The 9,228-nt window shown below is 42.2% G+C and overlaps 1 long non-coding RNA gene across 1 annotated transcript; it reads right to left on the bottom strand.

Annotated features, from left to right (window-relative positions):
* Positions 1-379: 379 nt before the first annotated feature.
* LOC126377653 (uncharacterized) lies at positions 380-9,228 on the bottom strand. Its single transcript, XR_007567955.1, has 2 exons — positions 9,179-9,228; positions 380-527 (listed from the first exon to the last, which is right to left on the bottom strand). It is a non-coding gene; the product is annotated as an uncharacterized LOC126377653 (long non-coding RNA).

Below are 9,228 nucleotides of genomic sequence, written 5' to 3'. Positions count from 1 at the left end.
TTAATTAAACGGATCTGGGAACCTTACTGAGATTAAAAAGCAGATTTTCTCCTTTTGAAATTAACTTCCAGCTTAGCTTCTGAGCTAATAAGAAATCGAGTTTTATGGCACGGACAGTCGAGTTCCTAGTCTGAATGCTATATCACTGAATGGTTTTCCCGTGGCCTTGCTTTTAATCTTTACCTACCACGACAAATGTGTCTTCGTAGGGATTTTCTTTTGGAGTAAATCTACTTGGAGAAAGAGGTTGGGAAGGCTCTAAGGCCAGGCGCGCGCTACGAGTTTTTCGCCGCGCGGCAGAAAAAAGCAGCGGCATATTGTCGCACTGTAATTTTGTATCAAACAGTTTTAAATTGTATTGCGCGCACTTGACGGCAGAGCTTTTTTTTTTTTTTTTGACGTGACTTATTGTAGATTTGCCGCAGATGGCATTAACTACTTGGCCGGACAAATGGGGAGCGCTGAAGGCTCTCACCCGGTACAACGTTTAAGACAACAGGCCTGAGGGTGCCCAGTTGGGCGCGAACCTCGGCTCAGGGCGTCGTCTGAGAGGAAAAATATTTGAAAGAATTAATCGACCCTAGTGGGTCGATAGCGATAAGCGCTGAATGAGGGAAATCGTCGACCACGCCGGCGGGGTCGGTATCGGGGTCCTGAAGTGTTTGGTGTCGCGAGCTGATTGGCTGCCTCTATGGCTAGGGTAATCGGGTCGTCGGGATCGTATATTACGTCCTTCGGACGCCGATACTTTTCAGTACCGTCCCTAAGCGGGATGTATTCGGAAGCCGCAACTACCAGGGGATTTGGGTGGTGCGGAGCAGAATCGAAAAAACGTTTGGAAGCTAATTTGAGCCATTGGGCAATGGTTGGCAGACCTAGGTCAATGTGCAGATTTTCATTGCGAAGGAACCACGGAGCTCCCGTGGCTTTCCGCATGAAACGATTTTGTATTACCTGTAGACGGTGAATTTGAGAGGGGCTCGCGTGAGCGAAAACTACCCCTGCATAGGTCATGATCGGACGGATGCAAGTCGTGTAGATTTTCACCTTATTCCTAAGGGACAATTTACTTCGCTTGTTAAGGAGACAATGAAGACGGCCCATTACAAACGCGGCGCGATCGCGCACTCGTTTGATATGGGCCTTGAAAGTAAGACGTCTATCTAAGACTACGCCGAGATATTTGACTTGCTCCTCCCAAGGGATCGGCTTGCCAAACATCGTAATGACTTTAAGTTGACGGCGTGACCGTGGCGTGTTATAATAGCCCTTTGAAAAGTACACCGCTGCACTTTTCTCCGGGTTTACCTCGATTCTCCATTTGCGAAACCACTTGCCCAAGGCATTGGCCGCGCGTTGGAGGATTCCGGTCATCATAACTCGACCACGGCACGAAGAATAGATGGCTGTATCATCCGCAAATAAAGCTAATTCGGTATTAGGGGATTTGGGAATGTCACTAGTATATAATGAAAATAGTAAAGGGGAGAGGACGGAGCCTTGTGGGACTCCGGCATGTATCGGGTGCGGTGACGAGAGCGTCCCCTCCACGCGGTAGCGAAAGGTTCGATTTGAGAGGAAGTCTCGTATGATGTGCACGAGACGGTCTGGCACTCCCAGTGAATAAAGCTTGTAGATCAAGCCGTTGTGCCAGACTTTGTCGAACGCTTTCGCCACATCGAAGAAGAGCGCTCCCGTAGCGACAGGTTTTTTTAAGTTTAATCTACTAGAGATATGTTCAACAATACGGTGCACTTGTTGAACGCAGGAGTGTTTGGTTCTAAAACCAAACTGCTCTGGTGGAATAAGACTATTGGATTCGGCGTAGTCCCGTAATCTAGCAAATATGAGCCGCTCATAAACCTTCCCCATGGAATTGAGGAGACTTATGGGGCGGTAACTCGAAGGTTCGTTTTTAGGTTTCCCAGGCTTTGGTATACCAATTACAATTGCTTCTTTCCACTGCTGTGGAAAGACGCAGTTGCTCAAGGCGACGTTGAATATTGCCGTTAGTAAGCAGATGAGGGGAGCACCGAAGTTTTTAAGGACACGATTCGTGATACCGTCTGAGCCAGGGGCTTTTCGGGTATGAAATCTTTTGATAATACCTAGGACCTCTTCCTCAGTTACCTGTGGAAGAGGAGGATCGGTGGGAGGTACAGAAGCCCTACGCTGAACTTCAGAGTTCACCGTCGAGAGGTGCCTACGATCGATAGGGAGAGTGCTGGGCGAGCATTGGGCTTCGAGACTGTCGGCAAGGCATTCGGCTTTTTCGTCATCGTCGAAAGCGGGGGGTTGATTAGGCCTATTGAGAGGAGGAGTAGGAACAACCGTATCCTTTTGAAGAGACCTAGACAGCTGCCAGATGGCCTGGTGGTGGGGCTCAATGCCGCTCAAAAGATTGTCCCACCGATTCTGTCGCATGTCATTAATACGTTTTCTTACAGTATGCTGCAAGAGACGCAAATGACGGCGACATTCCTCGGTGCGATTGGAATCATATGCGCGGGTGGCTGCGTTTTTCTCCGTTAGCAGATCACGGATGTCGGTAGGCAGTTTCCAGCGATGGTCTTCCATCTCCGGAACCTGTTTTGAACTTTCGTTCAAAACCGACCTCACGTGATCCGTGAGGGAGTTAATAGCTGTCGAGGCCTCCTCTAAGGAGGTTATTTCTACTGGGATACTATCTAAGTACACTGAACTGGAAGACTGGAGGCCTTCGGCCACCTTCTCCCAGTCCAGCACTGTCTTAGGGGGTGCTGGATTATCAGGGGCGTCTAAACGGGAGCCTAGTTTTAATATAACAGGTCGGTGGTCGGATTGTAACTCGTGTAGTACTTCTATAGAACATAAACGTAAGTTTATGTTCTTTAGAAGCGCCAAGTCGAGTATTTCTGGTCTGTGGTTCAAGTCAGGGGGATATCTAGTGGGCTGCAATGGTGTTATTATATCATAATAGAGGGGCTCGGCTAGAGTTTCTAATACCCTGCCTCTTGTGTTTGTTGTTAAGCAACTCCAAGAAAGATGTTTAGCGTTAAGATCGCCTGCAATTATGACTGAATTACTGAGATTAAAGAGGGCTTCGAGGTCACTTCTAAGTAACCTCTTAGAGTTATTAGGAGATAGATAAGTCGACACTAATGTGATCGGCTGATGTCCTGTCATGCCTACTCGACAGATCGAAGCCTCAATGTCAGTGAGGGCAGGTGGGTCTATGGGGATACAGTGAAGTGACTTTTTATAATAAATGAGAGTGCCCCCTTTGGGCGCGCAGGTCCTGTCGTTTCGCACTAGATTATAATTTGCCATCTTGGGGTCGCGGTTAGAGGGTTTGAGGAAAGATTCCTGCACTAATAAAATATCTACCTGATGATGTTTTACAAACTCGTGAATCTCTGCACGTTGACCTAAGATGCCATCAGCATTGAAAAAACCTATTGTAAGGGAACGCGGTTTGACTCTACTTTTATTCGTACAATCCATTATTAGGCTTTAAATTGGGACAGGGAGTCTAATAAACTGTCAAGTTGACTAAGGGCCGACTTAAAGAGAATACTAAATTCCCTAAACTGGTTGACAGGAAAGACGGCAGAGCCACCACAGCGGCACAGTATTACAGTGCGACATTATGCCGCTGCTCTTTACTGCCGCGCGGCGAAAAACTCGGTAGTGCGCGACCTTCACCAGATCGTCGGTTCACCTTGTAGCGGGCCTACCCACTGAGCGTCGTCCGACACGTGGTCGCCATTCGACAACCTTTCCGCCCAAGCGGCCATCGGTTCTCGCTATGTGTCCTGCCCACTGCCACTTCAGATTAGAGGCCCCTTAAGACAATTTAATCTAAATGTGATGTGACACCAACCGGCGATTATCTCTGTATATGCACTATGGGAGTGCACTCAAAGACACATACATACATAAACCCACGCCTATTTCCCACCGGGGTAAGCAGAGACTATAGAATTCCATTTGCTTCGATCCTGACACACAAAGACAAACCCCGGTTATTATTATTACAGCTTATGTTGATTGTTTGCTATATTTGATCCATCATGTTAGAAAGGAGACGAACCTTCTGTTGGTTTGTGATTGACTGTAAAAGCCGAGAATCTTGTGTGATATCGAATTTTGTCTAACCATTCCCGTATACAGCTATTTTAAGCCAAGTTCATATCAAGTGAAATAACCGAACAAAATCTATTTCCAAAGCGCGTGGGCGCGCCCCGCTGTGTGAAAAGGTTAATCTTTTCTTTCATGAAAATATATAAAATCGGCACCGACAAAGAAATACAAAGCGCGAACATAATTCCTCAATTAATCTGAAATAAAAAAAAGAATGCTACGAGTAAGAATTCGTTACTCGTAAAATGGAGTAATAAAATTACTAGGTACCATCAATTTGACGCCTTCCGATTTTCGAGGGGAAAATGCTTCGGAAAACTCGACGAAGGGCCCGACCCTTGCGCACACGTTTCGCAGTAAAAATGATTGGTATCGAACACCCTCCTTTTGTTTCTGTTAGGTACATCGTTAGGTGGCAGATGTTATATCGGCTTCGGAAATATTTGGACGTATCTTACGGTGCTAAGTTTTTATTATAACTATCTTTTGTAGAATACGTTTTGAGGTGTGGTAATTTTTATTGCACCAAAAAAACGGCGAATATGGCTTATCGTTGAGGCGTGGGTACTTGATTTATCTTACTATGGATGTACCTCTGACCACCCCAATTGGGACGCAGCCGTGAGCTTGTGTTATGTGATAATATTTATATACGACCCATAAGTATACGAAGACAATATCAAAGAACATCTATTCCATTATAACTAATACTACTTATTGGTTTCCAATCAAATATTATTATTATGTTACTGGCAATAAATTTATTTTATTCTTATTCTTATGTAACTCGGATATAACAGAGCCTAACTTATATTGTTAGGGAGGCGTCTAGGGAATAGCGGGAGAAATTCGATTATACGTGTATGTCTGAAGGGAATGTATTATTTCCCTATCAAAGTGTTGCTGATCGATAGACAGCCAAATACGTGGCGTGGCACTAAAACGTAAGTAAGTATATCTTGCTCTTTTGTCTTTTTTAATTTTTCTGTGTTTATTATAATATTATAATATTTTTACTAAAGCCGAACTCCGTTTTCATCTCTAACCTGACCAGCACTCCTATTTGGTCCTTTAGTAAAAAAAAAAATCATAATAGATACACAACGCGACGACGTGACGACTTGGACGCATTCCGGAGGGACTGGCCGGAGTACGCACAGGACCGCGAAAAATGGAAAGAGGAAGGGGAGGCCTTTGCCCAGCAGTGGGATCTTGTAGGCTAGATTCTCTCTCTCCATTTAAGAGCTGCGCTCTTGTCGGTGGAGTAATCGCCATTCCTCTCTTCTTCCCGCCAAAACCTTCACCTCCCGATACAACACGATCTGCACCTTCTCTTTTATTTGTTTCATAAATGTTATCCTAGGTCTACCCCTTCCTCTCTTCCCTTCAATTTTTCCTTCTATAATGTTTGTTATAAGTAAATGAATCGTGTCGTATCAGGTGGCCAATCATATTTCCTCTCCGGTTCTCTATAGTCTTCAATATGGTTCTCTTTTTTTCAACTCGACGGCTAGATTAGATTAGAATACATACACAAAAATGACAACAAGACAAAAGAACAAGACATATCACTTTCCTATAAATCCATAGTCAACAATGGATAAGTAAATAATAACGGATGTCTATTATTGCAACCAGGGTCATTATTATGACTTACCTTAGTTGATAAGGTCAGTCACTGACTTCACAAACCACACGAAACAAGAGGAATATCAGCGAAAGACAACAGCGAAAGACCAGCCAGCATACGTTTGATCTCATGCATCTTAGGACTTCGGGAAGGCTTCTATTTGTGGTTTCTGCCCAGGCACGTTAAGCCATTGGTCCCGGTTACTATTTACTGATGTAAGTGAGTATTCGTTACATAAGCCATATTATAGCCCTAGCTTAACCATAACCCTGACTCTAGGGTTGGTGAGTCTGGTATTCCACCTCACAACCCACACGATGAGAAGAAACCCGTTGTATAATAATTTGTAGTATTCTTTGCCCAAAGTCTAAAGCGCGAATTTATTATTATTATTTATTTATTAATTATTTATTTATTTATTATTTTATTACCATTAGCTAAAAACATCATCATTACAGGTTTCATTGTTTTGAATTGTTGTTTTGAGTTGTCTGTTCTATTCTCTGTTTAAGTCTATCTATGTCATACTGATTATTTTTGCTTACTCGGAGTTTATTTTGAGAACATTGAAGATACAACTGTATTGTTCTGCAGGGCTGTCATCTTTATTTTATTTCGATAACAATGGAAACCTTTAATGCTATTGGGATTTGTTCACCGAAATATTTCTGGCTAGACCGCTACATCTATTTACGGTCACGAGCATTAATATGTATACACTTTGGTACCATGTCACATTATCTTTTTTGACAAATTGAACTGTAACTCTCACTAAATGTCAAATATGTAAGTGCGACAGAGTCCTAAAGTGGGTACATTATATTGCTCATGACTGTACAGTTAAATGGGCACGGGTCGTTACTCACTGGATACCTCAAGACGGGCATAGAAGTCGAGGAAGACCGCGTAAAAGATGGTGTGACGACCACTTATCTGAGGGATCGGCTAGAGATCGCGCAAAGTCGAGAGGAGTAGAAAAATCAAGGGGAGGTCTTTGCCCAGCAGTGGGATCGAATAGGCTAGATTTATAAGATAAGTTAAAAACAATAATGACGCTGGGATGTGCATGACGCATGTTACAGCGACCGGCTTATTGTAATTGGTTTTTTGTTCAAGTTTTTTTAGACTTTTGTACTTTGTTTCTTTTGCTATCAATATATTTTTCGTTTCCTGTCAGTCCTTGACTTTGATTTCTCCAGTTTTATAAATAGCTATCGAAAGCGGAATGTTTTTATTTGATCCGTACATACAATGAATATTTTGAATGAAATAATTGGGAAACTGTTTTCTTTTCCATTCTGTCTATTCTATAAACATAATTTACACAGACACTACATATTGACGTTACCGTACTCGCGCAAATCTGTGTGCGACGTCTGAGAGCTGCCAATTACAATACCTAATTTAACCGTCATTACTTACTTAAGTAGGTAGTACTACTTACGAAAGAAAGAAGCTTTAATAATCATCAGTTAATATGTATTTGTCACACAAATGACATAAAAAAAATTATCAATGAAAGTTCACAATACTTTTATATACTTAAATAGGTTTTACACTTGAACATTTACTGAACTAATTAATTGCATTCACTTTCCATGCTTAATTTTATATTATTAGTAGCATGATTTGATGAACAGTCGTAATTGGGGACGCCGCCGGCGCGGGAAATTATTTTGAGATCAAATATTCGAATCACACGAAAGAACGTCGGGTGTTCCATTCCAAAATTCAAACAAGTAACTGATAAAAAGAAAAAAACAACGGTCCGCGCAGAGATTAGACTCCGAGGGGAGAGGGTTGGCTGATACCCAGTTGTGTAGACCCAGCTCAGACGCTGGTGGGAAGCGGAGAGTTGCCGTTCTATACGTAGCATTATTCATTATTCTATGCTATAAACGCCCCCATAGAAACTGGGGTGGGATGACATAAACATCACTGAGGGTAACCGACGCAGTGTGTATATGACAGTAGACTGTACCGGTGGCTATTTTAACGACTACTGTGCTAATATGGTCGCATAAACTATGGAGGAACGTAAATTAACTAGTACTACGGAGAAATGATCTCTATGGTGTATGGCTAGACGGTTCAACCGCTAACCGAGAGGATGCTAGTTCGATTACATTTTGGAAATTGAAAAAGAAAAAACTTTTATTTCCATATTGGACGCCACTAATTTTTACTAATTCAATTCAATAATTACTTCTACTATACTAATTTAATACTACTACTAACTATTACGACCACTCCTTCTAATTTACTATAAAAATATTACTGACTATTTACTATTTATTTTTTACTACTTACTTATTACTAATTTAATTTAATTCTTCTTATCGATTGACTCCGGGTGAATCTCTACCAGGCCATTCGAAAATGGAATATGCTTCGTACGTTAATTGATTGATGAGGAGAGGTTTGTGCCGAGCAGTCGAACGTATATTAGCTTACATGAATCCATCCATACTAATAATTATAAATAGGAAAGTGTATGTGCATGTCTGTCTGTTTGTTCGTCTGTCACGGCAAAACGGAGTGACGATTTGACGTGATTTTTTGCAATTAGCAAATTAAACAAATATACTACTACTTTATTGCACATAACTAAATTTCAACAATCAGACCTAGTTAACACATGAATATAGTACAATTTGGGCACCTTATTGCTCATTTACTAAACTTGGATGCGGTATGGTGCAACAAGAAATAAATTTTAATAACTAAAAGTCAACTAATGTTAAGGTAGACATCTAAAAATTTTTATGCGGACTTTGTTTTACTACCAAAAAAATCGTGCATCATTTTCGTTGGAAATCTGCCCCCAATCCTTTCAAAGAGGCGGTAAAATTTAAAAGGTACGAAGCTAAAAAATTGGCGAGCGACGCCGCAGGCAAAAGCTAGTACTGCTGTGCACAGAACTCTCTTCAACTTCTGCTCCATCAATGAAATTCCGTGTGCGGGTCGCTGGACGGAATCACCTTACTTTTTCGGACAATCTGGTCATTCACCCTGCAATATCCTAGCCAAACAAAGGACAGTCTCAGAAAGTTTTCGACATTGTCTCCATCGGGAATCGGACTCGGGACATCCAGCCCGTGAGCTTAACGCTCTAACCACTAGACCATGGAGACTGGAACGTGTATTATGGCATGTTTTTAGGGTGGTATTAATAAACTAACCCACAAGATCATGTCAATGTGACAGTTCTTGTATAAAAACAGAGACTTAAGCATGATTTTGAGGGCAGTCTCAGCTGAGATTCGTTTATTTAACCACCCTTAGTATTACATGAAGTGACAGACGACTTTTTTTTGACGTGACTTATTGTAGATTTGCCGCAGATGGCATTAACTACTTGGCCGGGCAAATGGGGGGTACAATGCTTAAGACAACAGGCCTGAGGTTGCCCAGTTGGGCGCGAACCTCGGCTCAGGGCGTCTTCTGAGAGGAAAAATATTTGAAAGAATTAATCG

Source organism: Pectinophora gossypiella, chromosome 23 (genome assembly GCF_024362695.1).
Source record: "Pectinophora gossypiella chromosome 23, ilPecGoss1.1, whole genome shotgun sequence".
Taxonomy (NCBI): Eukaryota; Metazoa; Arthropoda; class Insecta; order Lepidoptera; family Gelechiidae; genus Pectinophora; species Pectinophora gossypiella.
Note: the sequence above shows the minus strand (reverse complement) of the source record. Positions and strands in the feature narration are given on the sequence as shown.